This window comes from Anomalospiza imberbis, chromosome 6 (genome assembly GCF_031753505.1).
Source record: "Anomalospiza imberbis isolate Cuckoo-Finch-1a 21T00152 chromosome 6, ASM3175350v1, whole genome shotgun sequence".
NCBI classification, from domain to species: domain Eukaryota; kingdom Metazoa; phylum Chordata; class Aves; order Passeriformes; family Viduidae; genus Anomalospiza; species Anomalospiza imberbis.
The window spans coordinates 22,096,015-22,116,032 of NC_089686.1; the positions used below are offsets into that span (position 1 = coordinate 22,096,015).

At 50.3% G+C, this 20,018-nt stretch overlaps 1 protein-coding gene across 1 annotated transcript in view; it reads right to left on the reverse strand.

Annotated features, from left to right (window-relative positions):
- Positions 1-15,926, reverse strand: part of TMEM63C (transmembrane protein 63C) — a 32,494-nt gene extending 16,568 nt beyond the window's left edge. The window contains exon 1 of the mRNA XM_068192755.1: positions 15,760-15,926. The gene's annotated coding sequence lies outside the window, so the exon portion shown is untranslated. The remainder of the gene's footprint in view (positions 1-15,759) is intronic.
- Between the last annotated feature and the right edge of the window lie 4,092 nt (positions 15,927-20,018).

Below are 20,018 nucleotides of genomic sequence, written 5' to 3' on the forward strand. Positions count from 1 at the left end.
CAAGGAGACCTTAGCAACTTCCAAGTCCTTTCTCCATCACCACCACTCCACTACACAGCAATAAGATCCTGCAGCCTGTTTCTAGGCACCAGCTTCACGCTTGTAGGAGGAACATCCTGTCAGGGATGGTAGGGTGAGGGGGATTTTCACAGGGATCTGTACAAGTTGTGTTTCTCTATCAAGTCCTTGTTGCTATCCCTTTCTTTCCCATATCAGATATTTTGCTCCTGGTGGCCAAAAGCAATGGGTTCATCCTGGAGATGGTGCTAGTATCTCCTGCTCCCAGCTCTCCTGCCCAGAAAGCTCCCATATGCAAGCCTTCACCCTTCCAGCCCAACCAGCTCATTTATCTGCACTCAGCACTGCCAGTACAATGCCACATTGCATAGACAAAATTCAGGAGCAGAAGATACTTGAAGACCCAGTCCAGCTCTGTCCCCTCTCTTTTAAGCACCTCCAAAGGAGTTCTAAGGAGCCGTTATGTCATGCTCAGGCTGCAAACACAGATTTTGCAGTGTATCACAGCTCCTCTGAACCTGATCTCAAGCCACTCTCCTGCCCTTTTGCTGCTCCTTTCATCACCAGATAGCCACAGAAGCTCTCCTCTAAATACCCAAATCACTACTTTTCTAGATCATTTGTTTCAGCTAGTCTCACCTTTTATGGTGCTGCTCTCAGAAAAGCTTAAGCAAATTATATAGCTGCAATGCTACCATTAAAATAACTATTGGGGGCAACCAGCTAAAAGTAAATCATATATATGTTCTAGGAACAGCATGCAGCAGAAACAGCAAGAGGTGATTTCTGCTCACATGCATCAAGAACAGCTTAAACTCAGACCTGTAGAACATGTTCAAACTCTCTCTGGTTAGAGAGGTAAGTTTTTTGGTATACAGAATGAGAAATCACAGGGACATTGCAGGTCACACTTAAAGTCACTGTTGAAATGCCTAAGCTAAATTTTCACATCACACAAATGAGAAAATTCAGCATTTTGCAATATTCAGTTGAAGGCACTCTGCAATAGTATCTGAAAGGTTCAACAAAACCCACAGCATCACCAAACCAGTTCCTGTTCCCTCATATGCCACTGCCGTTGTGCTTTTCCCAATCTTTATGGACCAAAGGAACAAATACTGTTGTGAATAACAGAGCTGGATGGGTGTCACCTCCAGAAGGTGTCAGGACAGCTTCCCATTAGCTGTGTATGAGGCAGGGCCTCTAGTTGCCAACCACAGACAGATGTCCTTCAGAGCAGCCACTGTGCTGGAGAAGTGACAGCAATGAACTAGTCAAGAAACACAGGTGTGTACAGGGTTGCAGCAATAAGAAAAAGTCAGAAATGTCGATATATTGTCTATCCATTATAGATCTTAGAGGGAAGATACTAAAACAGGGTCAGAAAAAAGTCAGAAAACATGTAGAGCAATTCTTTCTCCTCTTTGTGGCCTGTGAATGCACAGTGAATGCATGAGATTTGCCATTTAAACTGATTTGCTGGATAATTTTTATGAAGCATTTTCAGTGCGTGTAAGTTTTCCGTTGACTATTCAGTGCCCTCTTTGTTTTGTTGATACATCAGCATATGTTCCTTCTCTCCGGTTGGGTGGGCACTAATCCAGAGAATCCGATTTCCAATTAAAAATAAAGCATGTCTTTTATGTGAATGCAATTTTTCATAATTTGTCTTTCCCTTGAAGCATCCTGCCAGCAAACTCATTTGCTAGGAGATTCATGGACAGCTGGAGTAGCAACACATCAAAACAATCTTGGGAGCGTTGAGATGACTAAACTGGGTTTCCCAGCATGCCTACACTCATCCAGCCTTAGCATCCCCCTCTGGCACAGGTGGGATTACTGACTTTGGCTGCCCAGAGGGCAGCTAGGGCATGGGGCTGTTGGTGGAGCAGTCTGTGGCCACACAGAAAAACCAGGCTGAGGACCCTTACCCAGAAAACAAGCAATTGTAGTACCTGACGGCCTCTACATCCTTCTTCCATTACAAGTAGATTGTGGCCAGGCTGTAGAAGGGAAAATCAAGGACTGCTGTAACAAGGAGATCAGGTTCATGTCCTGGTGTGCGCAGGACCAGGCAGGCAGGCAAACCTCCAGCATCCCAGCCTGCAGGACTGCAGTGACCGACCTTGCAGGACTGCAGTGACAGGGAGGGCAGGAAACCCGAGCCACTGCCACTTACTCAGCGTGGCTAACCGAGTACCTCAGGACTTCAGGGAAAAGGCTCATGAACGGCCTGCGCTGAGCTCAGCACACACCCCAGCAGTTTTGGCACCACAGGGCATGGTGACCTCTCCATTCCTGTAGCTTGGTGCATGGGAGAACAGGCACACCATGGGCCACATCTGTCCTCAAGGGGTATGAGCACAGAGGAGATGGGACCAGAGACACAGCCCTCCAAAACCTCACAGAGGTCCAAGGCATTCCTCTCTAGCTCTCCTTGCAACCTTCCCTCTTAAGATTAATGGTCTCAAGGTCCAGAAAGCAAAGAGAGGATCTGGCTGCTCATGGTCTGTGAGGTGAGCACCTGTGGGGCAGCAGCATCCCTGGGCAGGGCTCATTGACACTGGTGTGAATGCTCTGCCCACACCCTGTCAGGGTACAAGACAGACACCCCTCCAGCAGAGGACCCCATCCCATCACCAGCAGGACATGGACATACACCAGCCTATTCTGTTAGCCTGTTGCAAATCAGATGCATCTTTCAAACAAGGAGGACCATACTGCAACATGGTTTGTGGGCTATGGAGGCTGGGGTTAGTAAGGTTTGGAGGCAAAGAACCACTCTGCAGCAAGATGACCCCTAACATGTAAAAAACACCTGCTCAGACATTAGTTTTGTCATTGCCAATGAAGATATGATACACATACCCACCACTCAATGAGAAAATGAATGTGAGTGCATGACTGCTTAAGAAAAACCTGCTTAAAAATAGTATAGATAAACTTCATCTTCCCTACCAGTAAGCTCTGGCACTGGTCTCTCACTGAGAAGTACAAAGACAGGCTCACTGCCAGCCGGGGCAGGAAGGATGGGGAAAGAGCCAACCCATGAGCCCACCCAGGCCTTGGAGGTGCAAACCCCACAGTGAGGTCCTTCCCCTCAGTGGTGAGCCTGCCTTTGGTACTGCTGCTCCTATCCCCAGAGCTTCACCATTCCCAACCTGCCCTGCCAACACTGTTCATCTAAATAACATAATGCACAAGGAGTCTGAGACTGACCCCATTTTGGGGAGCTAAGCAAGTTTTTCTGCATTCAGGATTGGCAAGTTGTCACTACCTTCAGGAAACCCTGAGCAGGGTCACGCTGCCCCAGGGACTCACCTGAAACAAATACATACCCCTCCGCTGCTATGTGTCCCTGTGGTGGCACAGCCCCCACATCACCCACAGCTCCCTGCCCTCCCCTTCTTCCCCAGCACCACCACGCAGGGCGGGCTTTTGGCACTTAGACTAAGTTCCATGAAGTTTTTGAATGAGAAAGCATCCCAGTCCCCTTGGGACTCTCTGCAGGACAATGCTTGTGGCCTTGCAAACAGCCACCTGCATAAACCCCTTCTCCTGCAGGCATGCTGTGGACTGAGCAGACCAATGCTGACTTGCTGCAATGCTCCTTGGCAGAATAAAGCCAAACCCCAGGCAACTGTGAGCAAACAGTGCTTTCAGTGAGATCTACAGCCAAGGAGATTTGTTTGGGCCAGTGCGTGGGAGATGCTGTGCAGGGAGCAGCGCTTCTCCAGCCTCCTCCACACATGTGCAAGCCAGCAGCTGCTGGAGCCAGCACACTGAGACTGGGAAGGAAGAATCGGAGCAGAATTTATTTATTCCACCCCCAGCCATTTTTGCCACATTTGACTAAGCTGCCAGTGTAAGTTGGCTCTAACCCATATTTGGCTTGCATTTCACTCTCCTGCTGTGCACACAGCCCCTCACACCACACTTTGTGTGTGCAGTGCACCAAGCAAACATGAGCTAATGGAGCTGCAAGCTCCCCAGAGTATCATGCACCCTTTGTCCTCTGATGAAACTTAAATCAACACTCCTCAGCACAAAGCATTACCTGGACCAGGACCAACCTAAGCAGAGAGCAGGGCGCTGCTGGGCTGCTGGTAGGTGATGGCTGGGAGCAGAGAGACAGGAAAGGGGCCTTATAATAAAGATGGGAACAGGCTTTTTAATAGATCTTGTAGTGGCATAGTTTTAAACTAAAAGAGGGTCAATTCAGACTAGATATAAGAAAGAAATTTTCTAAATGGAGGATGGTGAAACACTGGTACAAGTTGCCCACATAGGTGGTGGATGCCCTATCCCTGTAAATAATCAAGGTCAGGCTGGACAGGGCCGTGGGCAATCTCGTCAAGTTGAAGGTGTCCATGCTCATTGCAGGGGCATTGGACTAGAAGACATTTAAAGGTCCTTTTCAACCCAAACTTTTGTATGATACTATGACAAAGCCAGGGTTGACTTCAGGGAATGAAGACCCAGGTAACTCACATGTGGGAAAGGGGAAAGGTATCATCCCGGGCTTCTCAGTTAACCTATACACATGCACACACACGTCCATTCAGAAAAACAGTATTTAAGGAAAACAGTAAAGAGACACCTTGGTACCATCATATCCCTGCTCCAAGCTGGGCTGCTGCATGCTGCTCACAGTCCACAGAGCAACCCCTGCACTTTCAATTAATTAATGATGATACAGGCAGATGAGAACAACTCTCAGCCCCTGCTGCCTATGTGACTGAGGGACATGGCAGCAGCTGGACCTAGAGAAGGGCTTGAACTTCCCTGCAAAGTGTATCTCTGGATTCCTTACTGCCTGCCAGCTCCAAGCCCACAGCATGTGCCCCCGTGCACAGCCTGCTTTGCAGAAGCAGCTCCCATTTGGCATTGAAGACCAAGGACAATACCTTTCAGCAAGGCTGCAACTGTGGTGGGATGTCAGGCAATTACAGGCAGATTGCTTCTTCTGCCACCCAGGATACAGTGCTCACACAGAGGATTTTAAGGTCTTTGTGAAGAAAAGCACTCCCTTGTGGAAACTTGTACAGAAACCAGGAGTAGCTGTGCCTTGGTCAGGACCACACTGAAGCTACCACCATGAGTCACAGGCATCTTTCACAATGCCACAAGGTGCCAGGTGCATTTTGGTTCCTGGAGGTGGGGAACAAGACAGGATGGAAATAGGGAAAAGGCAGCTCTTTCTTCCCCAAGTCCCTTCCACTGTTTGGGGAGCAGGGAGCTGTGGGAGGCAGAAAAGAGTGGGAGGTTTATCTGATACCTTTTATAAAGCCACCTGCTGCAGAGACTGTTAGCCATGGGAGCAGCCAGCTCAGCTGGAGCCATCACCCAAGTGAACTCTACCTGAGGGCAGAGGGAAGGAGACTGGCAAGGAGAGGAGTTGGGTTGTACATGAAAGGGATGCAGACTGGGAAGCCCAGCATCACACTGTTTGGGCCAGGCAGTTCTGGTGGCTTTGCAGCCCAGTGTCCAGCCTGGCCAGGACAGCATGACACACCTAGGAATGGCAGGGACTTCACTGCTGAGTTGGTGGAGAAAGCAGGCACATTTCAAGCCCTTGTGCAACTGCTCTCAGCTGCTGAAATCCAGCCAGCCCTCCCCATGGCTGATGCCCATCAGCCTGCTGTGCAATGTGGAGTGAGCACACATGGTGGGCTACCAAGGGCCTGGTGCTCATGCTGCTGGGCACAGCTCTGCTCCATTCCAGCCTGCTGCTGCCTGACAGGGACCTCAGAGCACCCTCCCACCAAGCACCCTCATCACACAGCTTCCCAGGGACCAATGGGCAGTGCTATGGTTATCCTGTTGATCCCCGTCTCTTGGGTCCAGATGTGCACCTTCCTCCACACTGCTCTGCGGGATGCCCTGGTGCCTGGCTGCCACCAGCCTCTCTACCCTTCACCCCTCCCCATCTTCACGCAGTCACAACATCCTCCACAGCTGACTCTGCTGCAGAAGCAAAGAAAACACTCCTGCCCTGCCAAGCTCCCCTCCCTGCAAGGACAGAAGCTTCTTCCTGAGAGCAGTAGATTACAACACTATACACACATACACACACAAAATATGACTTTAGAGCATCTAAAATCTAGAGCAGAGCTAGAACATTTCTATTGGCTGTGCTTGGTGCCAAGAGCAGAGTAAGGTTTGGACTGCAGCAGAAGCCCATAAGCATAACCACTCACCAATCCTGGCCTTGACAAAGCTTTCCTCCCACCTTTGCCCAGCTTCCGAGCAGATTTGGATAACACCATATGACTGGGATGAATCACACTGCCCTGGGAGCATGGGAGCTGGCAGCAGTGAGTTGCACAAGTGGGGATGGCCCTAGCAGCTGCTGTGCCAGTCACATCCAGCCATGCTCATTGCATCCAACTATGCCAGAGGGATTAGCACCCAGCACATTGGTTTGAGTCAATAGTGCATCAAAGGGAAGGGAAAGCTTTTGATGGTGTACACCATGCAGGGCAATCCTGGGGAAGTGGAGGGAGCAGGTAGTCACTCTCCTCCGGTCACTGGGGCACTCATCCAGTCGTCTCTGCAGCCCACACAGCTTTTGGGAGAGATGAGAGGAAAGCTGCTGCTGCAGCTAGAAAGGAAGGCAGCTCTCCCAGGCACATATGGAGCTGCAGATATGTGGCTCTGCAAAGCATGACTGTTTCAACCTCCTTCCAGTGTGACAGGTGTTCACGTATGGTGACAAGACTTGTCCCCATAACTTGCATCATGCCCAGGAATTCCCCTTGCCCACAACACCCAAGCACAACTACAGTCATGTACCTGCTGCAGGGCACAGCAGAGCCAAGCAGAGTGGAGCAGGCAGCCCATCACACCCACCAGCATGCTCTCATCTCCTCCATGGAAAGGATCTGGGGAGTCAAATGGCCCTGGAGCACCAGAGGCAAGAAAGAAATCATAGGACTTTTGGGACAAGAACTGGGGTTCATTATCCCCCCCAGTTCACACCTATCACAGGCAGGTGGCCCAACACAGGGGATGAATGGGACACAGATGCTCAGCAAACAGACTGTTGTGCCAGTGCTGCAGGCTGGCACGCCTGCACCCACTGCACTGCTGTCCTGCCCTGTTCTGCCTATGCCCACTGGCCAGCAGCTGCCCACACAGCTGCAAGGGGTGTTGGGAGTGACGGATGTGATGGAGAAAAACACAAGAAATTTTTTTTCCCCTTCAGGCAGAGAAGGAAGTGTCACATCTGGACATGTACAGCAGCCAGGCTGGGAAAGGGACAAGGCATTGAGAGAGGATAAGTCGTGGGCTGGGAGGCACAGCATCGCCCAGAGGATGTGAGACAGATGGCAGATTTGGCAGCGGGTGGTCACAGAGCGACCTGCAAGCTTTTTCCGCTGCAAGAGCACGCAACACAGCACTGCGTAGGGGCTGCCAGCCCAGCCTGGCAGGTTTGCTGGGGGGGCCACATCCTTTCAAACAGGCTGCATCCAAAAGGCACCATCAGAGATGCCTCACGATCAATTCAGCCTTGGAAAAAGGCTGTCTAAGATCAGGGAAGGCAGAGAGATTGTCCCTGGCTTCTCTTCACAAGCCTACTTTCCCTGCACACAGGGCCACACAGGCAGCTCAGGGAAGGGCTGGCAGCCCCTCTGCCAGCAGCACAGGGTCCTCAGGTAGCCACCCCCATCCCCCAACATAAACACTGCTCACACGGACCAGAAAAGAATGGGAAATTAAACATGAGGCACAGCAGAAGATGGCTGCAAAACGAACCTCCCCAAGTTCATGCCTTGTTGTCCTTCCAGGGTGGTTTGGCTACAGCAGAACCAGCACTAGGAATACAGCTGGCTGAAGAGATTTGGGGACCCAGTGTCAGCAGCATGGTATCTTTCTCTCTGATCCCCCCACCCTGCAGGCATCAGTGTCCCAGCAAGAGTCACTGCAAGCCTCTCCACAGCCCAGCAGCTATTGAGGCCCTGTCACAGCTAGGAATCAGACAGGCTCTGTGTCCATTTTGGAAGAGAAGTTTGGGATACAGCATTGAAATTGAGATGTTTGTGGAATGGCTGGGTATCCTGGCCCAGTCCCAGACAAGGCTCCTGCTTTATGCCTGGCTTTGTATATGCTGTTCTCCCTTCCTGCATCTCCACCCAGCATATTCCAACTTGTCACTGTGTACTGGGGCTCTGCACTGAGCACCCTGAGAACCTGATCTCACATTCAGCCTTTGCTGTACCAGCAAGGTATTTACTAAATGAGTGAGGGTCCCTACCTCCTCATCCATTATGTGACTGACATAAGGGGCAGTTGTGTGCTCACTGTGCTTCATAGCTGCTGTCCCTGCCCTGGGAAGCATCTCCCCACCTGGAAACACCTCCAGCCAGTTTGGGAAATTGCAAGGTGCAAATGCATGAGACCTCAGCACAGCTGCCACCTCCCTGGGGCAACCAGCACTTCCAGTAAAGCATGAACACAACCTGCAGCAAAATACCCCTCTGCTCCACTATTGCCGGCAGCACACCTGCACTCACTAGAGACAAAAATCTGTACAACCACAGATGCTGTGGAGGTTCTGGCTCATCCCAACATCCTTGTGCCAACCACAGCTCTGGGAGGGTGAGCAGAGCTCTGAGCAGGCAGCCCAGAGCAGTGGGCACCAACATTTAAGTGAAGCTGAATCCCACACTGTTGCTCTTTCCCTGAGGATACAGTGATACCTGCAGGACACACTGGTCTCCAAACCCTGCCCAGCTGCTTTCCATGCTTCTCCTGGCAGCACAGCTCTGTCACAGGGCACATGAATGTCATGCTGGAGGGAGAGGACCAAGAAGTAACAAAAGCCAGGTGTGAGGAGCCACAGGAGAACACTGGAAAGGCTCCTAATGCTCACCATGTCACAGAGAGACAGCTAAATGAGCTGCAGGACCAGATTGAACCCAAGAGCTCCAACAGTGCTGCTGCTGCTGTGCAGAGCACCAGGCTGGCCACACACAGGGCATGGCCACAAAACCCAGCTACACAGCTTAGCTCTGTTCAACCACGGAGGAGATACCTGCTGAAACAAACACTCTCCCTGCTTTCTATCTCTCAAACAAGGTGAGCTCTGAGGAACAGAGAGCTTTCCTCAGAGTGTTCAGGGAGCACACCAGCCTGCAGCACCAAGAGCAGGACTGGAGCCAAGGGTCAGCAGGGTCCCATCAAATGCCTGTGCAGCTCTTCTCCAGACCCAGGGGATGGAGAGGACACAGCACTGGCACAGAGGACTCCCACGGGCAGCTAGGGAAGTGGATGGATACCCCTGAGTATTGCTCCCAGCTTGGACTTTTAAGGCTACACATGTACAGAAATTTATGCTGCCTCCAGGATATTTTCCATAAAACAAAACCAAAATAAACAAAACCCAAAACAACAACAAAACCCAAACCCAACCCCCTACTAACCCCCCAAAAAAAACAAACAAACAAAAAAAACCAAACAAAAAAAAAACAAACAAAAAAACCCAAAAAAAACCACCACCACAACAACAACAACAACAAACCCAAAACCAAAAGCACCACCAAAAAGCTAAAAAACAAGGTCCAAATAAATGTGGAGTGACATCACTTCTCTGCTGAAACAAACTGCAACATGCCTTTTAGGAGGGCTGGAAAGTCACCTTCTCATAATGGAGGGAATGAAACCACTCAAGTTTAACTCTGTGCAGGGACTGTCCAAATAAACAGCTGGTCCTTCAGACTTAGCTGCCAGGATGAAGGAATCCTAAAACCTGGAGCAGACATAAAGCTATAGTCATCAAAGTGTATGTGTGTACCTAAGACAAAACTTAGGGCATGGTCATAGTTTCTCTCAGTTACTAAAGTTTTCCTCAGCTAGCTTTTTCCAGCCCAATGTTTAGGATATCAGAGGACTGTATTTGCAAAGCCATCCATCCTCTGACTCCTGAAATGACTGAACAAAACATCAAAGTCTTTAAAATGCATAATTCTCAGGAGGTTACACAGCCATCATCACAATTAATATTAATATTCCCTTTGTTCAGGGTTTATTTTTAAAGAAGGAAGAAACTGATGAAATTTTATGAAGAAAACATAAGAAACTAAAAACTTGTATAAAAGAAAATTAAGCTTGATGAAAACTTCCCAACAGAAAAATCAAGTGAAACTGCTTGATAAGAAGATTAGCAGCAGTAATATGAAAGGAAAAAGCAATAAAGAGGACTTGGAATCAGAACGAATAGAAGAATTATGACTCCTGGAAACACACACCTGACTGAAAAATAATCAGATTTTGTCTGAACTAAAAACTTTTTAAATTAAAAAGACAGCCAATTTAAAACTCGAACTTCTTTAAATCTACATGCCTCAGATCCCTCTCATCAGTGAAAAATAAGTCACTAGAAATTCATGCAGTATGTCATTGCTGCCAGATCTGCTCAGTGGCTGAGAACCTGGAGAGCCTGATGAACTGCAAAAGGGGCTCTGACAACTGCAACCTTCCTTGAAAGTAGAGGGGAAAAATGTTTCCATTAACTTAGTACACAGATTCATTTAGTAAAACTTCTGAAAAATTACTGCAGGTTAACGCAGGAAAGCCTGGTTCCCTTTCAAAGCCTAATGAAGATGAACTGTGAGAGGATAATCTCTACTAGTACTGAATTCTTAAATGTCAAAAATAATCAGATTATGTCACTGGCTATATTTTTTATCTCCTATAATAAAATTGTGTTCCTATGATACAGTATTATAATAATACAATATAGTATAGCAGTATAGTATTGTTAATTTATTACAAATATAAATAATGTCTTCACAAACTTATTCTCTTTTCTTTTTTGAACTCATACATTTTAAGCAGTTTTATTTAACCAAGTAGAAACCACCTTTTAAATGCTCACTTTCTGCATTTTCAATTGGACTGCATTTTCCATTGAAATACAGCTGGACCAAATTTATAATAAATAATTAAGTGATATCTAGTAAGAAATGCATCACTCACCATTTTGTAATGCATGAAATATAGACATTAAGTATCTAAAAACCCATGTGTTAGCTACAAACCTACTCAAGCATAGTGTAGCCTCCTGCTCAGCCCTAAGCATCACATCATGCTCATCAGTGAGAATCAACTTGTCCTTAGGAAAAGAGCAGAAGTGTACAAACGCAGCAAGATTAAACACAGGTACTTAAGTCAGTACTTAAGTACTGATTTTAATTCATCCATTCTATTCAGCAGCAGGTCAAGAGTGAAACAAGGCACAGACCAAGTTTGCTCTGAAGTCTATGAAGTTTGGTTCATTTTTCTGTCCTCTTTGCCATTATACTTCCACATAGTTCTGCCCTCTCTGAGAAAAGCAGCCCAGAAGCACAATGAACAGTGCATGTCCTCAGCCTGGAGCCTGCAAGCCCTGGCAGTCTCCTAGTCTTGCAGAAACCTCCAGAATGCTGCTTGCAGACAAAGGGAAGCTAGGCAAACTTCAGCTTCTGGTCATTTCTCTAATGCTGCCTTGGGGATTACCCCATAGTAACTGAATTTGTCAGAAGACAGGGCAAATAAGCCCAGAAGCACTGAGACTGAAGGGAGGTCATGGTAGTCCTGCCTCCCTTCTCAAACTAGTGTGAGCTAGAAGAGGTTCCTCAGGGCCAAGTCCAGGCAGGTTTTGAGTATGTCAAAATATGAACATTCTGCTCCAAACCACAGCCACGCCAAGAAGACCATCCCAACCTGATGCTGGAACCAGATCCTCCAGCCAGGTGTGTGCCAAACTCCATGTTACTAGAGGCTGTCCCAGTCCTGGCTGGGATGCTAGCTACACAGGTGCTTGTGGTCCATGGATAGACACTTTCATGCCTCAAGAGCCACTCTCCAACTTGCCAGCCCTCACACGATCTCAGCACCACAGTCTGTGCCACTTCCCTGGCGTATCATCTTAGTGTGGACCACCTTGCTGCATGGGTAAGAAGATTCCTCTGACAGGGTCACCTTGGCTTGGCCAATGCAGAGGCCCCAGACCTTGCCCCAGGATACCACAGGCTCACTTTGGGCAATAGCTGGGAGCCACTCCCCAGCTACATTTCCAAAACTGTTGTTTGCCCTAACTTCCACACCCCCAGCTTCTCTGAATTTTGGTCTCCCCTTGCCCATCCAACACAGCACATTAAAGGGCTCATTGCCTCAATCTCCATCACCTCCTGCCCTAGCTGCCTCCTATCACCAAATCCCAGATAATAACAAAGTGTTTTCCAGTGAAGCAGGGCCAAAGCACTTTCCTATCTCTGTTAGAGGAACTCAAAATTACATGATGACATATTTTTCCACCTCTCACAAGCTGCCTTTTAGCATTTGGGGGTGCAGTGGAGCTTGTCTTTGTTCAGATCCTGCCTTCCTCTGTTCACTCACCAATCTGCGGATGACAAGACACAAGACTGGTGCTGGGGAGAAGGGGATCAGATCACCCAAAGTTTTCACACAGCTCCGACTGAACAGGAGCATTGAATCTCCCAGTTCCAGTACTCAATTTAAAACACAACTTTATTTAAGATCAAACTATGATTGTAAGGAGCCCCTCCTCGGTCAAAATGGTAACCCCAGCTTCTCACGGGGAGTCTGCTTGGAACTAAACAATTGATTCCAGTGTTGAAATGCTTCTATACAATGGTGTTAATGCTCCTCAGAGACTGGACAACATTATGTTAGGTGAGGGTGACATAGGGACCAGGGCAGCAAGCTGGCAGAGGTAAGTCTCTGCCCCTCTCCAAGCTACTCTTGCAGAGAGATCCCGGGGGACTTGCTGTGTGCCCTTTCTCACCCATTAACCAGCAACAATAGTGCCCCGGGTGATGGGAAGAGCTGTGCACAGCTCTCTGTCTGTCCCATTGTTGCAGTAATAGTGTGAACAAACTGCTGACATTGTCCACACCTAATACCAAGGTGTGATCACAACCTAATTACTAGTCTCAGACACATTTGAAGCAGTAACTTCAAACAAGCTTTGAAAGGATATTTAGGCACCTTAAAATGCAGGTAGATGCCAAGTAGGATCTTTTAAAGCTCTAAGTTCTCTTGCGACAGCTGGTTAGGGACTGAATGTGTTCAAGCCATAGCTGAAGGAAATTAGGACTGGAGCTGCTTCTCCTGAAATAATCTCAAAGCAAACACGCTTTTGCTCTGAGCACAATGCATCAGCAATTCAACAATTTCTTCAATCTTAGGGCTAAGTACACAAAATATATTTATAGCAACTAAAGTAAGTAAGAAATACAGGAGTGGCAACAGAAGAAGGCTTTGGTGTTTGTAGGACTCATGGAGGAGTCAGCATTTGCACAGCACACTGGTGTTTGCCAAGCAGATTAGGTGATTGATTAGTTTAATATCAATTGAATTCACTTGTGGCTGTTAGAAACATTTCTCCCTCTTCTTTGTGTTTTTGGAATGTTCTCCAAGTCTCTTAAGACAAGAGTATTTCCTGCAAGGACTATTTTAAAGCAGAGACACTCATCCTTTTATAACTGTGCAGATGCAGGCTCTGAAGCTGTGCTGAAATCTGCCTCATGTTCCCATGGGCCAGAAGGCTCTGCATGGAAAGAGGACAGTATTTACCTGCAAGGGCCCACACACACCCCTGATCAGCATCCCCAGCAGGCACTGCTATTTCTGTAGGACCACCCTATGCTTACCATTGTCAGCAGCCACCAAACCAGAGATGAAATGGTTAACCTCAGGGAAAGCGTTGAAGAAGAGAGTCGTAATAGAGCAATTAAAATTCTATCATAAAATAGAATTTAAAAAAAAAATTATTAAATTAAAAAAAAGGAGCTGAAAGGCATTGGAATGGAGTTTCAGGAGCCAGGATGGAGCCACGGGAAGAAGGCAGAGGTTTAGGCTCACAGGGAAGCCAGAAAAGCCCATATGTGCAATGGAGTCAGAGGCTTCAGGGGTCCTGGTGGCCTCCCTGCTTTTATTTATTACTTATTTATTTGCCAGTGGCTCTTTGCCAGGACACTTTTGACAAATCCTTCCTGAAGGAGCTGTTTCTGCTTCCCTCTCCATCTGTTGCCCAGCCTTGACCACCACTTTGCAAGGCAGCAGGGAAGGCAGCAAGGCCACGGCTCTAGTCTGGTTTTGGTCACTCTTTCTGCTTCCTATTTTTCCTACTTGGTCCCTTCTCCCCTCCTAATAAATACTGCAAGCCACTACAACAGCACCTTTTCTCCCAAATGGCATATTTTGCTGCCTCTCTTCTGCTCAGACAGGCAGCCTGACCAGTTCTGCAGAATTGTAAATCTCCACATGGGGCAAAGTGCTTTCTCATACGTTATTTCCCTACCCAGTTTTCCCTTCACACCCTACTCCCCCGTGAACTCCCTGAAAGGGGAAAAGGCTGGCATGTACCTCACTCCTGGAGATGGTGGCTAAACAGTTAAAAGGAAAAGGATGTTCATGCAGAAATAACATCTGTCAGCCAGACAAAGGTCTCTCTCTCTCATTCTCCTGGAAAACACTCCTTCTGTTCAGGAGGTTTCTGAATAGCAAACCCACTGTGCTGCTAGAGAGAATGGGGAAGCAAGCAAAGGAGAAGGCAGGGCCTTCCTCCATGGACAAATCTGGATGAAGTTGAAAACTGGGGGAGAGCAGCTTGGCCAGAGAATTAGACTGCCCTGACCTACCAGCCTTCTCAAATTCATCAGTATAACAAATCTGGAGGGAAAAATGGGGAGAGGTTCCTCCTCTTCTCCCCTGCCAGCACAAAGCATATCTAACACCCTCAGGTGTAGCTCCCAGAAGGAGAATTCTGTGGCCAGGATGATGTGGGGACGAGCACAAGCCACAACATGACACAGCGGTGGGGTGACATTTTATCTCCCATCACAGGCCAGTGGTGCAGGCCAGTACATCGGGAGAGGGACATTGAGGGGCTGGGGCTCGCTCCCTGCTTCTGCCAACAACTTGCTCCAGCAGCCCAGGGAAGCCTCTGTGCCCTGCTGGGCCTCAGCCACCCATCAGGCGGGCAGACACAAGCATTTAGTTACAAACATTTTGGCACACGGTCTAAGATAAAGGCGGGCAGTGTCTAAACAGAGACAAATACCCAGAAATCCAGCACAACACTGACCCAAACCCGCCCGTGCCTCCCGGACCCGCAGAACGGCCTGGGCGAGCTGTCCCAGGGCTGTCCGAGGAGATGCTGGCTTACCCGCCCAGGGAGCATCCCCCGCCGCAGTGGCACCCGGCAGACGCAGCTCGGCGTGGGCAGGCCCGGGTCAGTCCCACGCACGCTTCCTCCCCACCCCAACCACCGCACTGCCGGTCGCGCCCCCGGCTCCGTCCTGCACCCCAGGGGCGCCCCAGTCCCACTCGCTGGAGCCCCGCTGCCCGCCGAGCCCCGCAGCCCGGACCGCGGCTCCCGTCCTGCCGCCGCCTCCCGCCCCGCACTGACCTGCTGGGGGGTCCCGGCCCCGCTCGCTCCGGGCCCCGCGCCCGCCGCCTCCCTCCTCCCCTCCCCGCGGTCGCCTCGGGCTGCCCGGCAGCGGCCCGGGCCCGGCACCGGCACCGGCACCGCCAGGGGAAGGGGCCGGGGCCGCCGCCGCCCCGCCCCCCGCCCGCCCCGCTGCGGCGGAGAGGCCGCGGCCCGCGGGCTGCGGTGCTCGGGCTGCTCCCCCCGCCACACCCGTGCTGGGCCCCGGGGCCTGCGCCGCCGGAGCTCCGGGACCCGCTTCCCGGCCCGAGACGGGGTCGGGCAGCCCCCGCCGCTCTGCCTACCGTGCGCCCCGTGGCATCCGTGCGGGGAGGAGGGGGCGAGGCGGCGGCGGCCCCGGCGCTCGGAGCGGGGAGCGGGCGGGGAGCTGCCGGCAGAACGCCTGGGTGCGGGGTCTGCGCGTCTCAGGCTATTTCTGGGTGTGAGGCTGTGCCCGCCGCATCCGCCGCTCCGAGCAGCTTCCGCGGCGCTCGGGCTCCTCAGGATGGCTGCCCGGCGTGTGCCCCGGGGGCGAGCGGAACGGGCCTCAGGGGCCATCGGCCACGGCAGTGGGGCACACGGGAGATCAGCCCCACAGTGGTAGGGGCAGGTGGGTGGGCACATTTGAGACCTCATTTGAGACCGTTTGCAAAACCTTTCCCCATGATGAAGCATTGCTCAGATGCTTGGCAGAGGTGGCAGCAGGGGTGGTAGCTAAGAAACTTCCTAGGGGTCGTGTTCCTGCAGAAGGTCTCTGCCTTCATCAGGAATGACCGGCAGGAGAGAGAGGAACCTGACCCACCAAGCGTAAAGGGACACCGAGAACCTTGTTTTCCGTGAGCATCCCAGCCTACTCCCCATTTCTCCAATCTGTCAGAATGCAGGGAGTGCACTCTGTGCTGGAGAAACCACCCACAGCACCCTCAGGGCTGCAGTATTGGGTCTCTTGCATGGCCAGCACTGTTCCAAAGTGATGGTCAGAGACACATCTGCAAGTGGGCTACCAGGGAACAGTCACCAGAATGTTACTGAAGAGAAGTCTCACTGATGTGCCAAATGCTTCATTGCTCCCATCTCGTATGGGGGACCTGGGGGTCTCACATCTATGACTTCTCCAGATGCTGAGTAAATAGTGTTGTTCTGCAGCATCCTCTGAAGGCTTGTTTTGGCTCATTTCATCTGTGTTGTGCTGAAGAAGCACAGTCCAGTGGTTAAACTCCAGCCATTTAAATAAAGGACCTTCCAGTCTCACAAGCACTGCTGTGAAAAATGTGGAGCTGCAGCCAGAGGCAGCAGGAGGATGAGGAACAGGGAGCTGTTTGGCATCTGGGACTGTAGCACTGCATCCTGCTCTCTGTATGAATCTCCCAATTGTAATTCTTCTTTTCCATCATTTATGGCTTTAATATTTATGCTGAATTTCTCCAGGCAGACTGAGGGACTCAGACTGAATTTGTCTAGACACATTTTGAGCAAGATGGTGCAACTAACTTTTCCTTAAAATGACATCTGTAGAAAAAGGCTATTGTGTCTATGTTTTTTTAAAAAGCTGCTGGTTTACCCTTGGGCAACACCAGTATCTCTGAGCTTCAGAGCTAAATACTGACAAAGGTGTGGCCTTTAGCTGAAGATGTGCCTTTGAGTACCCCTATGGAGCTGATGCTTGTGAAACTGGAAAACTGCAATTTGCCCAGACCAGTGGCAAACTTGAAGGGTCAGGCAATGAAAATACCCTTTAGTCCTTGATCTCTGCACCTGGAGACAGCTAGACTGTGTTTGTGTCCCATACTGACAGCCCAGCTTGGCATGGCACATGCCAAGGGGATATCTGCCAGGATATCCCCATGCTGGCTGCTCCCCACCAGGATGAGTGGGCCAGCTGGAGTGTGGTGAGCACAGCAGCATTTGCCCATGGCAAATGTTTGCCTCTAGGCAAACATCGAAGAGAGCCCTGACCTCCCTAGTGCAGGGGTGGGAGCCAAGGCAGGTCTCCATGGGGCTCTGCACTGTGGGCAGGCCTGGATACAGAATCTGGGAGATGAGGCTTGAAATGGGCAAAAGCATGAAATGGCATAGCACAGTCCTGCATGTGGTCCTAGACTTTCTTATCTGCAAACTGCTTCTAGGAGAGAATTACTTATTTCCTTGGAGGGCTGATAGAATCATTACATTATTTTCTTAATGCAAAAGCAGGAATGAATCTCTTCTCATCCCTGGACAAGTGGGGGATTAGCGCCTGGGAAGAGGTGGAAGCTCACACCTGCGGAGGTCGGAGCTATGCTCTCGCCGCGGTGCTGGTTGGATTGCCCCTGGCACGGCACTGCAGCCGTTCTGTGCCACTCCAGTCCCGGCCGTAGGCGCCCGGCATTCCTTCGATCTGGACTCCGAGGCACCGGGCGGACACCCGGGAGACAGAGCCCAGGCAGTTCAGACACGGTGTAAGGGGCTGGTGACGCCCGGGCCCCACGCAGGGCTGTGTCTCCCCAGACCTGCTGGCCTTTCCTAGCTCTGCCTGCCTCCTTCCCGGAATATCTCCTGCCTGCCGTAACTAAGGAAACGCAGCTCCTTGCAGCGCGCACATGGGAGCGCGGGGGAGCTGCGGGTACCACTCCGGGCTGAGGCAGCCCCAGCCCCAGCCCCAGCCCGGCCAGGGAAGGCCGGGCTGCCCCACAGCCCGCTCCCAGAGCCCGAATGAGGGGCAGCACCTCCCGCACAACCCCCCGACATCCGGCAGACGCGGCTGCCGCACAAGCGCAGCCCCCTGCGCCGGGGAGGGCTCCGTGCCCTCCACAGGGGCTGCCTGGCAGGGACCCCCGACCCCAAGCAAGGTGCTTCTCCCTTCCCACAGGAGACCGTGGGACCTAAGCTGTGCAAAAGGAGAAGCTAGAAGAGCTCCAGCAGAGGCTGAGCCACCATCCCACCTCAGTTCCGTTAATTAAAAAAGTTAATTTCTTAATTTTCAAGTGCTCACCCCGGACCTTCTCAGGGCTCTTTGAAGGCAGCTTGCCATTGGGAATAGCTGAGAAACTGAGGCCGCAGCTACTATGCTGGGAAATCGTCTTTGCCCCATGCCAGCTCCCTTGTGGTTTGGTGTCTGCATGCTTATAATTTCAAATCTGCTTCAAAAATCACCCACCACCCAGGCTGCGTGACCACGCACTAATCAGTTGCATTAAAATATGCTAATTGGCTCTTCCCAATTGCCAGTCAGGTGGGACCGTGTGGTTCAGTACTTGCAGGCACAGGATTTCTCTGTGACTCTTTATCTCTGCTCCTTGGCTGGCCTGGGTAAGCAAGATATTCCCATGGTGCTGCCCAGACACCACCAGCCTTGCTCCAAAAGACACCATAGCTGGGGCCTCAGTGCAGGGAGCTCAAGTTATCCAAATCCCCACTGCAGCCTAAACCCAGCATGGTCATCTTCACAAATACCGTCCCTAGCCCTCCTGGCTGTCAGCCACTACTGCCTGCAGCAGTGTCTCTGTGGATGCTCCCACCTGCTCCTGCATCACCACAAGCAAATGGTGCAAACTCTTGCTTGGGGCTTTCCTCTCTTCACCCCAACAACCTGCCAGAAATCAAATGTTCCTCCACTTTACCCCAATATTGCGTTAGCAACATGGAACAGTTCGCTCACCTCCTTGAAGAGGGACCCAGTGGAGAGCTAGGCATTCAGGCTTGCACTTGAGAGCCCAAATCCAACTTTTGTACATCAAACATCTTTGCATTATTCTGCAAATAGGTAATCTGCACTTGCCCAGAGGTCAGGCCTGCTGCTCACCTACCCTCAATACCTGACATTCTGACGTGGCCCCTCGTGTCTGCTCTCAGAGCCTAGGATGTGATGTGTGTCACTTCCTTGGGGAGATGGATGCAGAAAGGAACATGGGTTCATTCACTCTGTGTAAAATACATCTCCCTCTCTTAGACAAATGTGTGTGAGAGAGAAACAAAATAAATACATGGTTATATGGAGCTTGAAATGAAGGTCATGGGTCAGAGTGAAATGTTTTATGGAAACAGGGAAATGACCCCTCTGCTTCAAGAGCTGCAACTGGTAATTCCTGACATAGGAGAAAAAGATCCAGGCTGAGCACTTGACCTTCTAAAGCAGTCTAAATGGCATTTTTAATGATGTTTAGAGCAATGAAAGACTGATTGCACATAGACAAGGGAAAAGTGATGGCAGTTTTAATGAGAATGACAGTGGAATATAGCGGAAAGATATAAGCTAACTGGCTGATCTAGGAGAGGCAGTGAGGAAAATGCACATCATGTAATGAACCATACTGTTCTGGCCGAATGCAGGGCTCTGCATGCAGGCTGTGTCTCTGCCCACATGCCAGCCTTCCTGGGAGCAAACACTCAATGCACTGATGTTCTCCCTGGCTAAAACAGTTGCCAGCAGTGAAGCTAACTAATGCACAGTGGCACAGTCCTTTGTGAAAGTCATTAACTCTAAATAGGCTGTCTCATAAACAAAATTTTCCACAAAAACTTCTTTTCTAAGTAGCTCATTGGCCCTTCTTCTATGTAAAGAATAGTGCCAGAATAAATTAAAAAA